The following is a 23,061-nucleotide window of genomic DNA, read 5'->3' as shown; positions in this document are numbered from 1 at the left end:
TCAGCACTTTGGGGGGCCAAGGCATGTGGATCACCTGAGGTGAGGAGTTCAAGATCAGCCTGGCCAACATGGCAAAACCCCATCTCTACTAAAAATACAAAAATTGTCTGAACGCGGTAGCACATTCCTGTAATCTCAGCTACTCAGGAGGGTGAGGCTGGAGACTCACTTGAACCCGGGAGGCAGCGGTTGCAGTGAGCCAGTATTGCACCTCTGCACTCCAGCCTGGGCAACAGAGCAAGAAGTATCAATCAATCAATCAATAAAAGTTAGGCCTGGTGCAGTAGCTCACACCTGTGATCCCAGCACTTTGAGAGGCCGAAGTGGGAAGATCACTTGAGGTCAGGAATTCAAGACCAGCCTGGCTAACATGGTAAAACCCCATCTCTACTAAAACCACAAAAGTTAGGCCAGGCGTGGTGGCTCATACCTGTAATCCCAGCACTTTGGGAGGGTGAGGTTGTCAGCTCACCTGAGGTCAGGAGTTAGAGACTAGATTGGCCAACATGGTGAAACCCTGTCTCTACTAAAAAAATAAAAAAATTAGCCAAGAATGGTGGTGGGCACCTGTAATCCCAGCTACTCTGGAGGCTGAGGCAGGAGAATTGCTTGAACCTGGGAGGCAGAGGTTGCAGTAAGCTGAGATTGCACTTCAGCCAGGGCAACAGAGGGAGACTCTGTCTCAAAAAAAAAAAATAAAATAAAAAAATAAAGAAAATAACAGTTACAAATTAGCCAGGCATGGTGGTGTATGCCTGGAGTCCTAGCTACTCAGGATTGTGAGGTGGGAGGATTACTTGAGCCCTGGAATTTGAGGCCCTAGAGAGGTATGATTCTGCCACTGCACTCAGCCTGAGTGACAGAGTGAGAACACATCTTTAGTAATAATAATAATACACTTCAATACCTTCCTTCAATAAGCAGTAGAACAACTAAGCAACAAGGAAATAAAAAACACAAATAACAGTAAACCAACTAAACATAATAGACATCTGGGCATGGTGGCTCACACCTGTAATCCCAGCACTTTGGGAGGCTGAGGCGGGCGGATCACCTGAGATTGGGAGTTCTAGACCAGCCTGACCAACATGGAGAAACCCCATCTCTACTAAAACTACAAAATTAGCCAGGCGTGGTGGCTCATGCCTGTAATCCCACTACTTGGGAGGCTGAGGCAGGAAAATCGCTTGAACCCAGGAGGTGGAGGTTGTGGTGAGCCAAGATCGTGCCACTGCACTCCAGCCGGGGCAATGAGAGCAAAACTCCATCTCAAAAAAAAAAAAAAAAAAATCTATAGAACAACACTCCACCAAACCACAACAGCAGAATATGTATTCTTCTCAAGCACACACAGGACATTTTCCAGGGTAGGCCATATGCTAGTCATAAAATGCACCTCTACACATTTGAAAGGGCTAAAGTCATACAAAGTAAGCACGCCTACACATTGCCTACACTAGCAAGCAATAACAGAGGAAAATTTGGGGAATTCACAAATATGTGGAATTTTAATTGCATACTTCTAAATAACAACGGGTCAAAGAAGTAGTCACAAGAGAAATAATAAAATAATTGGAAAAAAATGTAAATAAAAAAATCCTCGAATTTATGCAATATAGCCAAAGCAGCACTTAGGAGGACACTTATAGCTGTAAATGCCTATATTAAATAAGGACCTCAAATTAATAACCTAACCTTTCACTTTAAGAGTCTAGAAACCGACCAGGTGGGGTGGCTCATGCCTGTAATCCCAGTACTTTGGGAGGTCGAGGCAGATGGATCACCTGAGGTTATGAGTTCAAGAACAACCTGGCTAACATGGTGAAATCCCATTTCTACTAAAAACACAAAAAATTACCCAGGCATGGTGGTAGTGCCTGTAATCCCAACTACTTGGGAGCTGAGGCAGGAGAATCGCTTGAACCTGGGAGGCAGAGGCTGCAGTGAGCCGAGATCGTACCATTGCAGTCCAGCTTGGGCAACAAAAGCAAAACTCCGACTCAAAAAAAAAAAAAAAAAAATCTAGAAACAACCAAATCCAAGGCAAGCATAAAGGAAAGAATGACAATGATTAGAGCAGAAATAACATGCAACAGAGACTAGAAAAGTCAACAAAACCAGAAGTTGGTTCTTTGAAAAGACCAATAGAAATTGATAAGGAGCAAGGACTCAAATTACTAAAATCAGGAATGAAAGAGGAACATCCCTACCCACCCTAGAGAAACAAAAGAAACTGAAAATATTATGAGCTATTGTTTGCCAAAATAATATAACTTAGAGGAAATGAACAAATTACTAGAAAGATACAAACTACCAAAGCCCATGACTCATATTCACAGTTTCTTTCTCTATTTCTTCTTCTCTATTTCAAGAAGAAATAGAGAAAAAAACTATGAATACGCATATAACCAATAAACAAGATCCAACTAGTAATTTTAAAACTTCCCCAAAATAAATATCTAAGACCAGATGGCTTCACTGGTCAATTGTACCAAATATTTAAGAAGAAATGATAGCAATCCTTCACAACTCTCCCAAAAAATCGAGGAGAAGGGAACATGTCTCAACATATCCTATGAGGCCAATTTACTCTGACATCAAACCAGAACAAAGCCGGGCGCAGTGGCTCAAGCCTGTAATCCCAGCACATCGGGAGGCTGAGGCGGGTGGATCACGAGGTCAAGAGATCGAGACCATCCTGGTCAACATGGCGAAACCCCGTCTCTACTAAAAATACAAAAAAAAAAAAAATTAGCTGGGCATGGTGGCACGCGCCTGTAATCCCAGCTACTGGGGAGGCTGAGGCAGGAGAATTGCCCAAACCTAGGAGGCGGAGGTTACGGTGAGCCGAGATTGTGCCATTGCACTCCAGCCTGGGTAACAAGAGCGAAACTCCGTCTCAAAAAAAAAAAAAAAAAAAAAAAAAAAGAAGTTACAAAAGGTCACATATTAAAAGATTGTGTTTATATGAAATGTCCAGAATAGAGGCAAATCTATAGACAGAAAGTAGGTTAGTAGTTGCTAGGCATTGTGGGAAGAGTGAAATTGAAACTAACTGCTATGAGCCTGGACAACATGGTGAGACCCCGTCTCTTCAGAAATCCAAAACTTAGTCAAGTGTGGTGGTGCACACCTATGATCCCAGCTACTCAAGAGGCTGAGAAGGTCAAGGCTGCCATGAGCCATGAGTGTACTACTGCACTCCAGCCTGGGCAACAGAGTGAAACCCTGACTCAAAGATAAAAGAGGAGGCGAAGGAAGAGAAGGGGAGAGGAGAGCTAATAGGTATACTGTTTCTTTGGCAGGAGATATAAACGCTCTGAAATTAAATGGTGATGGTTGCACAACACAGCTTTAACATGGTGAATTGTGTTATGTGAATGATCTATTTAAATTTAAACAGTATTGTATTACATGGATATACATAGTGTATTCACACTCTAACATGGTATATTTGTGTTATGTGAATAATATATTTAAAATGACTATAAAAGTAGAATTAAAAAACCAGCCTTTTATAATATATAAAACTGCAAAGCGAAATAGGCAAATTCAGCCAGGTGCAGTGGCTCACACCTGTAAACCCAGCACTTTGGGAGACTGAGGCGGGCGGATCATGAGGTCAGGAGATCGAGACCATCCTGGCTAACACGGTGAAACCCCATCTTTACTAAAAATACAAAAAATTAGCCAGGCATGGTGGTATGTGCCTGTAGTCCCAACTACTTGGGAGGCTGAGGCAGGAGAGTCACTTGAACCCAAGAGGTGGATGTTGCAGTGAGTTGAGATCATGCCACTACACTCCAGTCTGGGGGACAGAGCGAGAGTCCATCTCAAAAAAAAGAAAAGGAAATAGGCCAATTCACAATTATTGTCAAGTATTTTAATATTCCGCCCAGGTGCATGGCTCACACCTGTTATCCCAGCAGGCCTCTGGGAGGAGTGAAGCTTTATCTCAAGACAGGCAGATCACTTGAGGTCAGGAGTTTGAGATCAACCTGGCCAATATGGCAAAACCTCATCTCTACTAAAAATACAAAAATTACCCAGATGCAGTAGCACATGACTGTAATCCCAGCTACTCAGGAGGCTGACGCAGGAGAATCACTTGAGCCTAGGAGGCAGAGGTTGCAGTGAGCTGAGATCATGCCACTGCACTCCAGCCTGGAAAAGAGGGCAAGATGCCAGCTCAAAAAAAATTAATATGCATATCTTAATAATAGAACAAGTAGACAGAAAACAAGTGAGGATACAGAAGCCTTGAAAAACACTGTCAACCCACTTGACCTAATTGACATTTGTATTGCATCTATACAACAGCAGAATAGACATTCTTTCCCCCTGCACATAAAACGTTGAAAAAGACAGGCCATATTCTGGGCTGTAAAACAAACCTCAACACATTTTAAAGGATTCAAAGTAAACAAAGTATGTTCTTTGATCACAATGGAATTAAATTAGACATCAATAACAGAAAGGTCTCTGAAAAGTTCCCAAATATTTGTAAACTAAAACACACTTCTAAATAACCCACAGATCAAAGAAAAAATTAAAAGAAACATTATAAAGTGATTTGACTTGAATTAAAATAGAAATACAGCTGGGCACGGTGGCTTATGCCTATAACCCAGCACTTTGGGAGGATGAGACAGGTGGATCACTTGAAGTCAGGAGTTTGAGACCAGCCTGGTTAGCATAGTGAGACCCCATCTTTACTAAAAATACAAAAATTAGCCAGGCATGGATGGTGGGAGCCTGTAATCCCAGCTACTCAGACGGCTGAGGCAGGAGAATCACTTGAACTCAGGAGGTGAAGGCTGCGGTTAGCCGAGATTGCACCATTGCACTTCAGGCTGGGCAAAAGAGCAAGTCTCCATCTCACTAAATTAGTAAATAAAATAGAAATACAATGCATTAAAATTTGTGAGATATCATTAAAGTAGTGGCAGTTATTAAGCAGTTATTTCACCAAGGAAGATGTACACGTGGCCAATAAGCACATGAAAAGATGCTCAATATCATTAGTCCAAGGAAATGCAAATTTAAACCACAGTGTAATGGCGCTTCGCATTTACTAGGACGATTAAAATTAGAGAGACTGGGCCAGCATGGTGGCTCACGCCTATAATCCCAGCACTTTGGGAGGCCAAGGCAGGCAGATCACCTGAGGTCAGGAGTTTGTGACCAGCCTGGCCAATGTGATCAAACCCTGTCTCTACAAAAAATACAAAAGTTAGCTGAGGCATGGTGGCAGATGCCTGTAATTCCAGCTACTCCGGAGGCTGAGGCAGGAGAATCACTTGAACCAGGGAGATGGAAGTTGCAGATTGAGCCACTGCACTCCACCCTGGGTGAGAGAGTGAGATTCCATCTCAAAAAATAAAAATAAATTAAAATTAAAGAGACTGACCATGTGTGGAGGAACCGGAACTCTCACACATAGCTGGTGGGGATGAGAAATTAATTGTGCAAACACACTTTAGAAAACATTTGTGTGGCTTCTTACAAAGTTGAAACATATACCTACTGTATGAGCTGGCTATTCTACTCCTGGATATGTACCCAAAAGGAAAAAAGGTATGTTTATATAGAGACTTGTACATGGATGTCCTTACAAGCTTCATTTGTAAGAGCCAAACGGTAGAGCAACCCAAGCTCCATCAACAAATTGTAATACATCCATATAATGCAATACTATTTCTTTTGTTTTTGAGACGAAGTCTCTCTCTGTAGCCCAGGCTGGAATGCAGTGGCACCATCTCTGCTCACTGCAACCTCCACTTCCTCCACTTCCCAGGTTCAAGTGATTCTCCTGACTCAGCCTCCCTAGTAGCTGGGACTACAGACACACGCCACCACGCCCAGCTAATTTTTGTATTTTTAGTAGAGACGGAGTGTCACCATGTTGGCCAGGATGGTCTCGATCTCCTAACCTCCCTGCCTCAGCCTCCCAAAAGTCAGATTACAGGAGGGAGCCACTGAGCCCAGCCTTAATGCTATTTTCTTTTTGAGATGGAGTTTCGCTCTTGTTACCCAGGTTAGAGTGCAATGGGGTGATCTTGGCTCACTGCAACCTCCGCCTCCTGGGTTCAGGCTATTCTCCTTCCTCAGCCTCCTGAGTAGCTGGGATGACAGGCATGCGCCACCATGCCCAGCTAATTTTTTGTATTTTTAGTAGAGACGGGGTTTCACCATGTTGACCAGGATGGTCTCGATCTCTTGACCTCGTGATCCACCCTCCTTGGCCTCCCAAAGTGCTGGGATTACAGGCATGAGCCACCGCGCTTGGCCCTTAATGCTATTTAACAAAAAAGGGACAGGCTGCTGGGAACTGTGGCTCATGCCTGTAATCCCAGCACTTTGGGAATCCAAGGGGGATCACGAGGTCAAGAAATGGAGACCATCCTGGTCAACTTGGTGATACTTCGTCTCTACTTATACTAAAAAAAAAAAAAAAAAAAAAAAAATTAGGCCTGGTGGTGGGTGCCTGTAGTCCCAGCATTTTGGGAGGTTGAGGCAGGAGGATTGCTTGAGCCTGGGAGTTCAAGTTTGCATTTATCTGTGATCACGCCACTGTGCTCAGGCCTGGGTGACAGAGCAAGACCCTGTCTCTAAAGAAAATAAGAAACAGCCAGGTGCAGTGGCTCACACCTGTAATCCCAGCACTTTGGGAGGCTGGGGTGGGTGGATCACGAGGTCAGGAGATCGAGACCATCCTGGCTAACAGTGTGAAACCCCATCTCTACCAAATATACAAAAAATTAGCTGGGTGTGGTGGCACATGCCTGTAGTCCCAGCTACTCAGGAGGCTCAGACAGGAGAACTGCCTGAACCCGGGAGGTGAAGGTTTCAGTGAGCCGAGATTGCGACACTGCACTCCAGCCTGGGTGACAGAGCCAGACTCAGTCTCTTAAAAAAAAGGAGACATGCAGGTGTGGTTTTAGAAAAAGGGGAACTCATACACTGTAGGTGGAAATGAAAATTAGGATACCCCAGCTCAGAGGGCCGTGGGGCTCGGAGGGACCCAGGTCCCGGGCTTCACCATGGCTCAGGGCCTGTGCACTCCTAGACGCTGGATGCGGGTCAGACACGGGCACAGCTTTCCCAGCAAGGTTGTGGATGCTGCCACGGCCAGGACCCTACAACCACCCCCACGCAGATGACTGGAGCCCAAATGCCCACAAAGAAGTCAGGACCATAAAGCAGGGAGCTGCGCAGAAGGAGCAGGGAGGTCTGAAGGGTTCCCGGTGGGGTACGAGTCCCCGCCACTTACCGCAAAGACCTGCCTCCTCCTTCACCATCGAGTGGAAGCCAACACGGCTTCTCTGAAGAAACTCGCTCTGACCGCGCCGCTACCTCTGCTGGCCGCCTCCCTCCAGCGGGACCGCCTGGCCGCTGCTGGCTGACTCCCTCCCACCAGGCTGCCGCCGCTCCCGGCCGACTCCCTCTGGCTGGGCCACTGCCGCTGCTGCCGGCCAACTCCCTCCAGCGGGGCCACTGGCAGTTGCTGGCCGCCTCCCTCTGGCCGGGCCGCCTGGCCGCTGCTGGCTGACTCCCTTTGACCGGGCCGCCGCCGTTGCCGCTGCTGGCCAACACCGTCCTGCCTGGCCATGGCTGCTGCTGCTGCTGGCCGACTCCCCTCCTGCCGGGCCACCGCCACCGCTGCTGACTGACACCATCCTGCCGGGCCGCGGCTGCCTCTTCTGGTCCCTCTGACTGGGCCGTGGCCTCTGCTGGCTGACTCCCGCCAGCCGCACCAACGCCTCTGCTGACTCCCTCCGGCCGCTGGTCACTCTTCCCGGATCCTCACAGGAAGCGCAGTCTTGGCTTCCATAGGGGCACGCACGCTGGCAGCGTCACTCGCCTCAAGCTGAAGCACCACCCCCTCCTAAAGGGGCCGCAGCTCGGCCTGGCCAGAATAGCTTCCGGTTGGATGAGAACAAGTCTACCTGCTCGGAGCTCGCTTAGAGGAGGAGGAGGAGGAGGAGGAGCCGCACATTGCCCATGCTGGAGGCTGGAGTCTGCAGTATCAGCTCGCCTCCCTGTTGCGGGTAGTGGTGGTGACAGAGACTACAGTGCAGCTGGAAAGGTAAAAAGATGGTGGGATAGGTTCACCATCCTGGCCCGCACAGCCTGAGTCATGGGGGACGGCTTGGGGGTGACCTGCCGTGGGCAGTGGGCACTATCCAGGGTGTCACTGCTGTCGTTGGGGAGCCTGGTTGGGGGGGTTATTTAAGGCGCCACTGCCTGCAGAGGGTAGAGGGTTGGGGGCCCTTTCCTGGGGTGTGCTGCCCATTGCCGGGGGTGGGGCCTGTCCCAAGCAGTACTGCCAGCAGCAGTGGGGCATTTTGTGGGCACTATCCAGGGATGTACTGCCCTAGGTGGGGGGTGAGTTGGATGAGCTATGAGGTGCTGCAATGCCCTTGTTGGGGTGGGTTGGTGGCACTATGGGGTGCAACACTGCCAGCAGTGAGGGGTGTGTTGGGGTGCTATCAGGTGTTACATTGCCCCCAGTGGGTGGGGGGTGTGATATCCAGGACATCATTGCCGGTGTCTGGGAGCTGGTTGGGGTCACTATCCAAGGCTGCATTGCCTACATGGGGAGCGGGTTGGGGGCACTATCTGGGGCTGCCCTGTGGTGGAGGGTGGGTTAGGGTTACTATAGGGTGCTACACTGCTGGTGGCAGGGAGGGGGTGTTAAAGGTGCTATGGAGACTACACTGAGACAGAGGTTGGGGAGCTTGTTGGGAGAGCTACACAAGATTGGACTGCCTGTGGAGGGTGATAAAGGGTTGGTGGGGGCACTCCTAGGGCCGGATACACAGCCTGAGTTGGGTGGGGAGGTGGCAGGTGGGTCAGGTGTTCTCAGGGATCTGCATTTCCTGGCAAAGAGTGGGTGAGTGTGCTATTCCGGGCCACATTGGCTGTGGCAGGGGCAGGTTCGGTGCACTATCAGGGGCTACCCGAGGTATCCATGGTGGTACGTCCCAAGGTGGAGAGGGAGTTTAAAGTGCTCTCCATGGCTGCACTGGCCAAGGCAGGGAGTTGGTTGGGGGTGCTATCCAGGGCCGCACTGTTCCGGATGGGGAGTGGGCTAGGGCACTCACTGTTCAAGGTTGCAGTGCCTGCAGTACGGGGTGGCTTGGGTGCCATATGGGGGCATCACTGCTTACAGTGGGGGTCTGGTTGGGGACATTATCTGTGGCTACACTGCCCACCACAGGGAACCAGTTGGGGCGCTAACCTGGGCTGTGCTGCCCATGGCAGGGGGTTGGATTGCGGATGCCATCGAGTGCTGCAGTGTCTAAGGCAGGGGCAGGTTAGGGGCTGCCATCACTTGCGACCCTGCTGGCAGTGGGGGATGGGGTGTTGGCACTGTCCTGGGCCTACAGTGCTAGTGGCAGAGGGTTAGAGCCTCTGTCGGAACCTGCACTGCCAGTGGCAGGTGATGGAGGTTTCAGTGACAGCAGTGGTCTCTCAGAGAGGATTAGTCCTCCTCTCCCCGGACTCTAAACTCTAAAGGACCATCTTCTCCTGCATGGCATGCACATGTTTATATGAAAATCCTGATTACAGCAGGGCATCCAGACCCATCATGATTCCCAGGCTTGAGCCCTCACATTCTGGGTTGCAGAGACTGCCAAGGATGCCCAGGCATGCAGTAGCAGACACCACGGGGTGACAGGGCCCTGTGGGTGGAGGTCTCAGGAATGGGAATGAGCACATTGGTGGGGAGGGCTGGCTGGGGCTGAGTTTCTGCTGCTACTGCTTCGTGAGCACAGCCTGGGTGGTCCCAGTGGTTCCTGTGGAGCGGGAAGCCCAGGCACCATGGTGTCTCTAGTCTGCACTCCCTAGCCAGTTTGGGCCAAAAAGAGATGTTGTGGACTTTGGAGGGTGGGTGTGAGTGCCTTCACTGAAACTGGCCCGTGGCACCAAGTGGCCAGCATGACAAGGTGGGGGTCTAACGCTACCACTCTCTATGTCCCGTTCTAGGCTTTTCTGGCTTTGCCCACCCAGGTGCTCCATGCCAGGAGAAGGAAGAGGCATCTGCTGCATGCTGGAGGCTGGAGCCTGTGACACCACAGCTCATCTCACTGTGGTGGGTGGCAGCGATGGAGACTGCAGAGTGCCGAGAGGTAGGAGCATGGCTGGCTGCCACCAGAGCAGGGACAGGGTGCAGAGGTGGCCAGGTGGCAGCCTCTGAGGCAGCCTAGGGCCCTTGGTCCCCTGCTGCTGGTTATGGCAGGCAGAGATGGGGTTGCCACCACTTCTGCTGTGCCATGTGCAGGTGGCAGCTGCAGTTGAGCCCGTGGAAGAGGGTGGCAGTGCAGGTCCCAGACATGAGTGAGGCCTGAGGGTCGTAGAATACTCCCCTCCCACCCTGGGATCCGCTCCTCTTTGGTGGCTTCCTGAGTGCTGGGCTGTGGGTCTCTATACTGTGTGGCCACTGGAATGGGGCTGAGTGCCACTTCCCACCCTCCTGCGGCTGGGGCTTTATTGTCTCCATTAGGGCCACGGTGGCATCTGGCCCCTGGTTCTGTGCTGCTGGCCACCATGTGCATGTCCAGGATTGCCACCGCTGCTGACGTGCACCATCTGTAAGGGGAGGCTGCAGCTAAGCCCATGGCATCGGCTATCAGGGCTAGTCCCAGAAGACCCGAGGGCCTCACTCAGGTCCAGTGGACCGCCCTCCCAGCCTAGGGCCCCTCTTTCTTGGCCGATGCACAGAGCAACGGGTGTCAGTCACTGGGTGCTCTGCAGTTGCTGGATCCTAGAGGCCGACTGGCTGGTTCCTGCTTTCCTGCAGCAGCAGAGCCGACTGCCTGCATGAGGAGCTGTGGAGGCTTCTGGCCCTGGGATCCTCACTGTGTTGGAGTGGGCAGGCAGCATCAGTGGTTGTCACTGTGGCTGCAGCATGGCCGTGTGCAAGTGGCAGCTGCAGCTGAGCCCAAGGCAGAGGCTGGCCCTAGATGGCCTGAGAATTCCCAGTGCACTGCCTAGGGTCCATCTTCCTTGCCCCTGCCCAGAGTGCAGGGTCTGGGTGCTGGGTGCTGTGCAGCCTCAAGGGTGGGGCTGAGCACTGGTTCCCACCCTCCTTCTCTTCCTTTTTGGCCCTGGCCCAGGGTGCTGTTGTGGGCACTGGGTACCCTGCAGCCACTGGGATGGGGCCGGGCGCCAGTTCCAGTCCTTCTCCTGCTGTGAGGCCTGATTTAGGTGCCACAGCAGGGTCTGGCCCTTGGGTCTGCGTTGCTGGCGGAGGCAGGCAGGATCAGGGGTTGTCGCTGCTGCTACCACATGCCATCTATAAGTAGCAGGTGCAGCAGAATGCATGGGAGGCCGCAGGGCTGGTCTCAGAGAGCCTGGGAGTCGCCCAAGGCACCTCCCCACCCTAAGATCCATGCTTCCTTTACCCAAACCCAGAGCACGGGGTTTCCGTCCCCTTGCAGAGCGCCAGTTTCCATCCCCTTGCAGCTGCACCGCCGACTACCTAAATTAGGCACCATGGTGACATCTGGCCCTGGGTTTTCTGCTGCTGGCGGGGGAGGACAGGGCCAAGGGTTGCCACTGATGTTGACTTGCACCATTTCCAGGTGGCAGCTGTGGCTGAGCCCATGGCAGATTCTGGCGGGGCTGCTGCCTGAGGGCATGAGGATCATGGAGTGTACCGCCATCCCACCCTAGGGTCCACTTTTCCTTGGCCCTGGCCCAGAGCAACTGTGCAGATGCAGAGTTGTGACTGAGCACCTCCTGCCCTCCCGCACTTACGGGCTGACTGTGGCAGTATCTGGTCCTGGATTCCATGCTACTGGGGCCAGTGTCCAGCGTTGCACTGCTACTGCCCCATGCATGTACTGCAATATTCTGATAGCTGAGCCAGCTACTGAGTGCCTGGCAGAACTGGTCATGTAGACAGTGTGGATAGGCTACACAAGGGGAGATCGATGGCCCCAGTCAGGGCAGTTGGGATGCTGTAAGATTTCATCACGCTCCTTGGAATGACATGTAAGTGAAAACTGAACGTTTTATTTCTGGAATTTTCCATCTGGTATTTTTGGGATGTACTCAGGGAACTGAAACTGCAGAAAGCTACACTGGGTAATGGGAATGACTGTGCCTCTTAGTTTTTATATTAGTTTTCTATGGTCGCTGTAACTGATTATCACTCACTTAGCCAGTTAATATAATAAAAGCTTATTTTCTTTAAATGCTGGAGGTCTGAGTTTGAAATGCATCTTACTAGGATAAAATCAGGATATTGTCAGGGCTACATTCCTTTGGAGATGCTGGGGGAGAATCTGTTTCCTTGCTTTGCCCAACTTCTATAGAGGCTGCCTGCATTCCTTAGCTCATAGCCCCTCTTCCAACTTCAAAGGCAACAGTGTAGCATCTTCAAATCTCTCTCCTGACTCTCCTACCTTCCTCTTCCATTTTTTTCCCTCTTTTCTCCAGGCTGGGGTGTAGTGGCATGATCATGGCTCACTGAAGCCTTGACCAACCTGGGCTCAAATGATCCTCCCACTTTAGCCTCCCATGTAGGTAGAAGTACAGGTGTGTGCTACCACTCCCAGTTAATTATTATTATTATCATTTTGTATGTATCATAGAGACAGGGTTTTGCCATGTTACCCAGGCTGATCTTTTTAAAAATATTTTTTAAATGTTACTTTAAGTTCTGGGGTACATGTGCAGAACATGCAGGTTTTTTATACAGGTATACATGTGCCATGGTGGTTTGCTGCAGGTGTCAACCTGTCATCTAGGTTTTAAGCCCTGCATGCTTTAGGTATTTATCATAATGCTCTCACTCCCCTTTCCCCCTACCCCGACAGGCCTCGGGGTGTAAGGTGTTCCCCTCCTTGTGGTCATGTGTTTTCATTGTGCAACTCCCACTTACAAATGAGAACATGCAGAGTTTGGTTTTCTGTTCCTGTGTTAGTTTGCTGAGAATAATGATTTCCAGCTTCATCCATGTCCCTGCAAAAGACATGAACTCATTCTTTTTTATGGCTGCATAATATTTCATGTTGTATATGTGCTATATTTTCTGGACCACCAAGGCTGGGAAGGCAGATTCTCACTCAGTTTCCACCTTTTCCACTGCCTTCTCTTCCCTCTGTTATCTTCTCCCTTTCTTCTGTTCTTTGGAGAAAATAGGTCTGCAGCAGCCACTGAACTTTGTCTTGCTTTGTGTCCTACTCTTGGTCTCACTTCCTTTCTTTCTCTTTCCACATTGCCTGGCTGATTTTTCATATCATCCCCTTGAGAAGGCTTTTTGACGTCCTTGAAAAATCTTCTTGAAAGTGAATTTCTGCTAACAGTTTAAATGGATGCCATTGTTAGCAGGGGTCTGCGATGGCCCACCCATCTCCTACACTCCTTCCCTTTGCTCTCTGGTTCCCATATTTGATTCTGTTTTCTCCCACTTCCCCGGTCTTTCGGGTAGTCCCGGCCTGCCCTGATCTCTACCACATGAATGGAGGGAAAGCTAAGCAGTCCTTCCTGGCTTTCCAGTGAGCCAGCAGGTGGATCTTCAGACCTTCCTGCCTGTGTGGGCATCCAGAAAACTTTTGGGGTGTGTTGCCATGGAAACAATGGAGTATTTATTGTACTACCTTCCTTAGACTTTCTGATGCCACCTGCCCTCTTTCTTGGGTTGCTGTGATGCTGCAGGGAGGTTTCTTAAATTCATCTTGTCAAAATAGCCTTCAAATCCTTTTGGAGCAGGAATTCCTTTTTAATCTCACAAGACACAAACTGTTCAAGGGAAGAATTAGCAACAAAGACAACCCAGGGGGACTGGAGAGAACTTGGAGAGCATTTAGAGAAAAGCAGGGAAATGATTGTTGGGTTGGAAAATAAGAGCATGGATAAGTGGTGAGAGGAATGGAGATTACTTAATTGGAACAGAGAGGCTGACAGGTGACCTAGAATTAGGCTTCCAGTTTGTGGAGGGTTTGCACAGGAAGACTGGCTTCCCATTACCAGGGAAGAAAAGACACTGAAAGTGGGAGGTAGGGGAGCCTGAGGCTGAGGAAGAACTTCTAATCACAGGGTCTTTTAATTATAGCAAGAGAGGATGGATCACAGCTCTTCACTGAGTAGTCTTCCCAGACAAGAGCAGCACTGGGATGGTGGTAGGGCTTTCTGTGAGTCATCCGGTGCAGAGCTTCCTGATCAGTTGTCCTCAGATAGTAGCAAGATGGCTGCCTCAGCATCTCCAGGGACACGTGGTAAAAATACAATTTTCTGGGTCCCACCCAGACCTTCCAGTTTAGAATTTCTGGGAGAAAAGTCCAGGTGTCTGTATTCTTATACCCACCCCCTGGAGAAATGCAGAACTAACTCATAGAGAACTAAGAAGCCGGTGATGTGGAGAAAGAGGAAACGCCTCCCCAGATCCCTCTGATGTTCCCTGTAACATCCTGCTAGTGCTTCCACTGCCCATGAGCTGCTCCAGAGCCCAGGCCACACATGCCCTGGTGACTCTGTCCAGCATCCCTGCTGGGCCACTTGGAATGGACCCTGGGGCATCAAAGCTGCCCTACAGCTCTGAAGAACCCCTGTGTCTCTCCTTAATCACAAGGGTGCTGGGAAAAATACTCATTCCACGTTTTTGTTCTAGACTTCACTGACAGTCACTGAAGTCTTAGGTGGCTGTTCTGTGGAGTTTTCCAATGCCAAGGGGTCCCTCAGACACAACCACTGACCCAAAAGGGCTAGAATGGAGCGAGCCTGGGAATCAAGAGATGGTATCTCTCTTGAGCTTGGGCAGGCTATTTTACCTCTCCCCATCGCAGTTTATTTCTCTGGAAAAGGAGGCACCCAGCCTGGACAATCTCTAAGGTCCTTCCAGCTTTACCTTTCTGTCTCTACTGGCTATTTGAAGAATTGCAATGCTTGAAGAGTATAAAGTCATAGATTCAGTATAATATTTTGTTGTGAAATATTTTAAATTCAGTGTTTTTTCTTTATATAACCTATCTTGGGGATGTTGGGAAGGATGAGGGAAAATACACGAATACACCCAACTCCAGTGAGCTCAGCTTGTGTGTGGGCCTGCCGTTCACTGTGCACGACCATGCACAAGCTCTCTCATCCCTTGGTGGCAACAAACCAAATTACACATGCTGTTCTTTGGCCTCAGAACAGTTTTTTGTATGTTTTAAATGTGTAGCTTGGAATCAATGAATATTGTTCATGGGAATACTGGGAAGGTTGAGGGACTGGAATCATTATTTCCCACACTTACTTGCTTGTTCCCTGATGAATTCAAGATTGCAGTGATACTCCAAAAAAAAAAAAAAAAAGCTCCAAAGTCAATTACCAATTTGGCTTGTCAGCTTTTGAGATCAGCCACACCCTGACACTTAAAAAATACTAATGAAATTTTAGTATAAGAAAAATTGCTAGCTGCCTATCCCAGCCCTCTATCTTAGTAACTGAACCTAATTCGAGGCACATTGCTACCTACAGTGTAATAGTAGATTTTCCAGTCTCCTGTGTGGCCAGGTAAGTTGTGGACAGTGATAGAGATAAATTACTATAAGCTATCGTTTAAGGAAGTCTTTTTTTTAAAAAAAGAAAGAAAATTATTCTTTTTTCCTTTCTCCCTTCCTCCTTTTATTTTTCCTTCCTTCCCTTTTTCCTCCCTCCCTTCTTCCCAGAATGCAGTTGGAATGGCTGGAGTTCCAGCAGCCACTTTAGACCATAACATGAAAATCAAGCATTGAGGATGGCAAAGCAAAAAGCTAAAAGCCTGAGACACAATGACCATGGGGCTGTCATCCCACCCAGGACTGTCTTTTTTCAGACATCTTTTATGAGAGAAAAAAATAAAGCCACTATTATCTTTTATTTTACTTATGCAGCTGAACCAAATTCTAATTAATCCATATAGGTTCATTCTGAGCAGATGATGCTCAGAGCAAGATGGAGCTCAGAGTGATTGGAGCACTGAGCAAGATAAAGTTCAGAGCAGATGGAGCTCTGAGCAGATGGAGGTCTGAGCAAGATAGAGCTCAGAGCTTATGGATCTCAGAGCAGATGTAGCTCTGAGAAAGATAAAGTTCAGAGCAGATGGAGGTCTGAGCAAGGTAAAGCTCAGAGCAGATAGAGCTCTTAGCAGATTGAGCACTGAGCAAGGTAAAGCTCAGAGCAGATGGAGCTCTTAGCAGATGGAGTTCTGAGCAAGGTAAAGCTCAGAGCAGATGGAGCTCTGGGTAGATGGAGCTCAGAGCAGATGGAGCTCTGAACAGATGGAGCTCAGAGCAGATGGAGCTCAGAGCAGATGGAGCTCTGAGCAAGATGGAGCTCAGAGCAGATGGAGCTCTGAGCAAGATTGAGCTTAGAGCAGATGGAGCTCTGACCAATAAGGAGCTGTAAGCATGATGGAGCTTGGTGCAAATGTTGCTTGGTTTTAGGTGGAGCTCATAGCAGATGGTCCTTACAGCAGGATGGAGCTCAGAGTGTTTAGAGCTCCAAGCAAGATGGATCTTGGAGCTGAGGGAGCTTTGAGCAACATAGAACTCAGAGCAGATGTTCAGAGTAAGAAGGAGTTCCAAGCAAATGGCACTCAGAGCAAGATAGATCTCAGATAAGATATTGTTCACAGTGAGATGGAGCTCTGAGCAGACGGTGCTTAGAGCAAGATGGAACTCTTGAGTAGATGGTGCTCAGAGCAAGATGAACCTCAGAATGATCAGAACTCCAAGGAAAATTAAGCTCTGTACAGATGGTGCTTAAAGCAAGATACAGCTCAGAGTGATTGGAGCTCTGAGCAAGATGGCGCCAGGAGGAGATAGAACTTTGAGCAAGAAGTACTCCAAGTAAGATGGAGCTTGCAGAAGTTGTTTCCTGGTGTAAGATGGAGCTCAGAGCAAGATGGAGCTTGGAGTGATTGGAACTGTGACCATTGCTCTAAGCAGTTGAAACTCTGAGCAAGAAGGAACTCTAAGCAAGATGGAGCTTGGAAAAGACATTGCTTGGTTTTAGATGGAGCTCAGATTGGCGCTCCAAGGAAGATGGAGCTCAGAGCAGACAGAGCTCTGAACAAAAAGTAGCTCCAAGCAAAATGGAACTTGGAGCAGATGTTGCTTGGTGTCAGGTGCAGCTCAGGGCAGATGGTGCTCAGAGCAAGATGGAGCTCAGAGAACATGCTGCTCACGGTAGTAAGGTGGAGCTTTGAGCAGATGGTACTTAGAGCAAAGTGGATTTGGAAGTGACTGGAAATCTCAGCAAGGTGGACCTACGAGAAGATGGAGCTCTGAGCAGAGAGTGCTCAGAGAAAGATGGAGTTTAGAGTGACTGGAGCTCTGAGAAAGATGTAGTGAAGTAAATGCAACTCCAAGTAGCTGAAAGTCTGAGCAGATGGTGTTCAGAGCAAAATGGAGCTCAGAGTGATGGGAGCTGTAAGCAAGATGAGCTCAGAGCAGATGGAGCTTCAAGCAGATGGTGCTCAGAGCAAGATGGAGCTTGGAGTAATTGGAGTTTCAAACCAGATGGAGCTCAGAACAGATAGACCTTTGAGCAACAAGGAGCTCCAAGCAAGATGGAGCATGGAGCAGATGTTGCTGGTGTAAGATGGACCTCAGAGCAGATAGTGTTTAGAGTAAGAGGCAGCTCGGAGTGATTGGCACTCTGAACAATTGGAGCTCTGAGCAAGATGCAGCTTGGAGTAGCTAGAGCTCTGAGCAAAAATGAGATCTAAGCAAGATGGAGTTTGAAGGAGAAGTTGCTAGGTTTTGGAGCTCAGAGCAAAATGGTGCCCAAAGTGATTACAGCTCCAAGCAAGGTGAACCTCAGAGCACATGTTGCTCAGAGTAAGATGAGCTCCAACCAGATGGTGCTCAGAGCAAAGTGGAGCTGGGAGTGATTGGATCTTCCAGCTCGATGGAGCATAGAGTGATTAGAGCTCCCAGCAAGATGGAGCTTAGAATAAATGGATCTCTGACTAGATGAAGCTCCAAGTAAGATAAATACTATGCAGATGGTGTTTAGAGAAAGATAGTGCTTGGAGTGATTGGAGCTCTGAGCAAGATGGAGCTTGGAGCATGTGGAGCTTGGAATAAATAGAGCTTGAGGCAAGAAGGACCTCCAAGCAAGATGGAGCTTGCAGCAGATGTTGCTCGGTGTAAGATGGAGCTCAGAAAAGATGATGCTCACAGCAAGATTGAGCTCAGAGTGATTGGCACTCCAAACGTTGCTCTGAGCCATTGGAATTTGGAGTAGATCATGCTTAGAGCAAGATGGTGCTCAGAGTGATTGGACCTCTGAGCAAGCTGGAGCTTGGAGAAGATGGAGCTCAGAAAAAATGATGCTTAGAGTAAGATGGAGCTCCGAGCAGATGATGCTCAGAGCAAAATGGAGCTCAGAGTGATTGGAGCTCCAAGCCAGATAGAGCTCAGAGCAGATGGACTTGGAAAAGGAACACATCATTTGTGGTATATTTCATTCATTCATGGTAAACTTTTTAAACAGCACACACATTATTTAGACATCATTTGGGGGAAAAAAATAAACACTCAGCATTTATCTTTTGCAGTCTTACAGAAGGAAATTCTAGCAGATTTTACTACCAAACTTCTAGTGACGGAACAGACTAGATGTTTATTGACCACATATACTATGATGCCAGTCCTAGAATCACCTTGCAATGGGAAGTTTAATGACAGTTTAGGTCTCAACAGAATACATAATCCAAGAGAAGACTTAAGGATTCCTACATCAAGCTCATTGTCTTCAAATATCAGAATGGAGAGCTACTTGTCAAAGGTTAGTTACAGTATCTCTTTTCTTTAGTTTTCAGATTTCTAACATAATTCTTGTATTTTTCTGTTAACAGATCAGAGCAGGTCCAGGAGTACATTAGAGATCTTACAGACTAGGCCTCTCATCTTTGGTAAGGGGATATTAAGAGTTGGCTCTGCTGGGGTGTCACCTGGTCTTCATTCTCATAGCTCTTCCCTTTCCTGGGACCCCTGGCCTCTATCTTCCTTCTCCTTTTTGAGCCTTGCTCTCTGAATCTTCTCAGTTTATTTTCTCCCACCTAGAAACCATCAGACTTCAAATGGTCTTGTGATGGGGATATCAACCTCTTTCTCTCCCTCTAGGACAACCAAGTCCCTATATGTCTCCTCTGGACAGCACGGGTGAAATCTTCTCAGAGACGACAATCATCAAAACCTCCTCACCATGACAGCAAGCAAGGAGGAAGGACCCTAAAGACCGTCGATGCCCCTTTTCAGCATGAAGTAGCTACAGAGAATGATGTCTGCCCCATGTCCCAAAAGATTTCTGGGTCCCAACCACTTGAGGGAGAATGTAAGAGGAGTAGACAGCCAGATATAAGCAGGCACAAGGAGGTGGTATCCATGTTGAAAAGAAACCCCCAGAACACCTCTTTGGATGCTCAGTACTCCAGCTTCAAAATATCAGAATGTTGTTAACTAGATCATGATAAGGACAAAAGGCAAAGGGGAATTCCTGAGAGCTGAGCAGGCACAATGAGTACAAAATTGACTGCTATACCTTCCCAGGGTGGTGGTAATATGCAGTGCCACCATTAGGTAGGATTTGTGTTGATTAATGTTTCCCATGCATGTGCATTAAGCACAGTAAGGGAGGATCCCCCGAACTTTGGTGAGAACTGGGCAAAGAAATAACTGAGGCAATAGAAGATAACAATGCAGAATGTCGTGGGGATGTTTCCAGCAGGGTCAGCCCCCTCCTCTCTTGGAGTGTGTTTGTACTTTTCCAATAAAACTTTTCTTTACTTACAAATTGCTCTTTTGTGTAAATTCTTTCTTCCACAAAGACAACCAAGGATCACCCGCGTAACATCTTCATGTGATTTCACTCATAGTAAGAGTCTATTTCTGGGGATCTCAAAGTGAATTCAATAATGACAAGGAGTATCAATTACAGAGTTGGTAAGGAAAAAAATAGTTCATTTATGCTTGACTTATTAAGAAACTTATCTAGAGTTTGACTGTTTTCACTGGAGAAAAATCACAAAAGTCACAAAAGCCAGGTGCAGTAATGCACAGCTGTAGTCCCAGCTACTCCAGAGGCTGAGGCAGAAAGATTATTTAAGCCCAAGAGTTCAAGGATGTACTGTGAAATGATGGTGCCAGTGAACAGCCACTGTACCCTATCACTGCAGCTTAGGCAACAGCATGACCCTGTCTCTTGAAAATATTATCAATTATAAAATATTTATTTTAACAAAAATAATTAAATTGTAACTTTTTTGTCTCATTATTTAAAAAATTTAATCAATGCACTTTAACCTACAGTTTTGATGGTGTTTTTATGATCTCCTTAACGTTTAGAAAAGTAGCATAAGCCCATGTGAAATGAGGTCTCAAACTTCTTTCTTTACCTGGGTTCATGTACTAGCACATCATAAAAAAGCAAATCTAATGTTTTGAGGAAAGCATTGCAGCAGATAACTTAGAACAAATTAAATGGTTGTTCTGATACATAAATTACAAACTCCCTGCTAGCCGATAGAAAAAACCTTACTGCTTGTGTTATTTCTCTACAAAAATGATGTGATGAGAGTCTAAGTGCTTTAGAGTCATGAAATGTTACCACTGGGTGAAAAAAGAAAATGAAAACTTCTGTAAATTCAGCATGATGAAAAGGTAAATGTTCTCCATTTTTGCCAGCAAAATCAGGTCGTATGTCATTTTACAAGATGACATTGAAGAGTATACAAATGAAGATTTAAAGTTTGCCAGGTCGTGTTAGGCTTAATACATGATTCAGAATTATTCTGTTGAGATAGAAAGGTGTGATTTCATAAGCACTGCAGGGTGCCTTGAAAGAATTTTTATATGGTTGCTGTCTACTAAATTCTTAAGTTACAGAAAGAAGATGCTTTTTAGAGAAGTTTCTGGATGCTTCTTTCATGTTGGATTTTAATATTTTATTTTCAAGCAGAAGCCATTTTTTCATTAGTCGATGAGCTAAAGGATAGCATAACAACAAGCACTCAATGAAGATATCCAGAGAGTAGTGCATTGATATTATATCTATCCAATGCTATTAGACTGCTTCTTGTAAATGGCATTTGTCATGGCCAACAGAGCCAGAAAGATAGAAGAAAAAGCTGTTTTCCACCAAAGATTGGCAAAACTCTGGAGAGGGGAGTGGATACATATGTAAAGGTCATCTACAGAAAACCACTATGGATTGTAAAGTGTGTGGGTCCTTTACAGACCAATATGGTTCCATATAATGAAGATCAGAACAGATTGTGTTCATGTAACATAATATAATGATAACTTGCTTCTAGAAAACATGGAAACAAATGTCACAATTCAGGTACTTTGAAAACCTGGTGAATTGCCTCCACACAAATAGTTCTAGGCAACATATTTGAAATAGCTAAATATTTGCTTTATGACTTTAAGCATGTTGGGTTTCAGAAATGAAAAACAAGTCAATATTCTGAGTGAGAGTAGGTGATACAATGAAAATCGAAACCAACTAGTTTTATCACGTTTTCTTCTTGTGGAAAGTTCAAAAACTAAAGAGATCCCAGGACCATTTTAATAACAAAATGCCATGAGGAATTTTTCTGCTTCTTTTGGCCTTGAAGACCAAAATGATTATTCCGTGACAGCTGTCACTTACAGAACAGTAAGGTACTTGGAATACATCTATGCAGGATTTGTCATCTCTGGCGTGACTGGAGCCTTTTTGATGAAAGTGCCTTGCATCCCATTGCAGATGTTATATATAAGTGATACAATCCCATAGAACATGACAGATTTAGCAGAATCCATTATTAAATGTAAAGAGAAGTATGACCCAGGATTCTATATTGATCATCAGGGAACAATATTCATTTCTGTAATCAGGCATACTTCCTTTGACAAAGTTTATGATAGCAAACCTCACAAGGGCAACCAGAACTCTGCAGTGTTCACCCCTCACACCTCAGACCGCTACAGTGTAGTAAAGGTGACAGCTGAGATAGACAAAAACACACTTTTTGATGATCAATCTTTGGAACTTGAGACTGAAATGTACATTTCCTCAGATTATTTTCCTTTTAGCAAATCCAGGTGTAATTTTGACAGTACTTTGTACTGGGCTGATGACTCAATGGGGACACAAACTACTGACACTGGACTTCTGCAGTACAGTAACAGCCATGTGCAAGACCATTGAAAAAGTAAAGATGGATAATTACATTGCCACGTTTTTCTGCATGGCATTATCATCTTAACTAGAGACATTCTGCGCTTTCACAGCATGATATATCTAGTATTTAGAAATGGACCTTATGCATCATATACTTCATAAGAGCTTAGAAAGCTCTCACCTAGGTATTACCGAATGCCAAACATCTTTCTGTGTATGCCATATTCTCCCACAGCCAGAATTCATTCTGGGTGATATGCTGATCTTGGGTGATATGCTGATCTTGGCTGCTAAGGAAGTGATGTGGAGGTGCCAGGCATCGCTCGCTGTCTGTGAGTCTATGGCAAAAAGGAGAACACTGAAAGGCACTAAGTTTACTGCTACCTTTAAAGGAAATCGTCAAAGAAATACTAATTCTCCCCATCTGAATGTTGTAGTCCTATGTGGCCAACACCAACCTGGGTTTTTACAGCAATTACTGCATAATGATCACAATCACATTTAAGTTCACATTCTAAATCATAGGTCCTACAGAAACTCTGATAATGTCCTATAGACATTTCAGCAGCTAAAATCAATTAGTTTAAAAAATAATTTTAATTTGGCTTGCTCACTTCTTCAACAGAATGCACTGGTGAGTCCTGCTCTGTCCTTGTATTTTATATGTGTGGCTATCCCTCTTGCTGTGTTGGAAGTCAATGTTCCAGAATGTCAACTTCTACAAACACCTACGTATAGAGCAAAGAGAAAACTCTTCAAGTCAAAAAGTGTATGTTGTTTCATGGGGATCTCTAGCCTTGGCTTTGGCACTGTTTACGACACAGAAATATGTATAGTAAAATATATGGTATATTCTACTAAAATATATTGTATATAGTAAAATATAGTAAAAAATAACTATGGTCATTT

The 23,061-nt window shown here is 46.7% G+C and overlaps 1 long non-coding RNA gene across 1 annotated transcript; it reads left to right on the top strand.

Annotated features, from left to right (window-relative positions):
* The first annotated feature begins 7,915 nt into the window (after positions 1–7,915).
* Positions 7,916–19,749, top strand: LOC144582544 (uncharacterized). The gene is made up of 4 exons (XR_013535455.1): positions 7,916–8,089; positions 9,994–10,136; positions 18,842–18,898; positions 19,110–19,749. It is a non-coding gene; the product is annotated as an uncharacterized LOC144582544 (long non-coding RNA).
* Positions 19,750–23,061: the final 3,312 nt, after the last annotated feature.

This window comes from Callithrix jacchus, chromosome 5 (assembly GCF_049354715.1).
Source record: "Callithrix jacchus isolate 240 chromosome 5, calJac240_pri, whole genome shotgun sequence".
Classification (NCBI taxonomy): domain Eukaryota; kingdom Metazoa; phylum Chordata; class Mammalia; order Primates; family Cebidae; genus Callithrix; species Callithrix jacchus.
The sequence above is the reverse complement of the archived record's forward strand: the minus strand, read 5'-3'. Positions and strand labels throughout refer to the sequence as shown.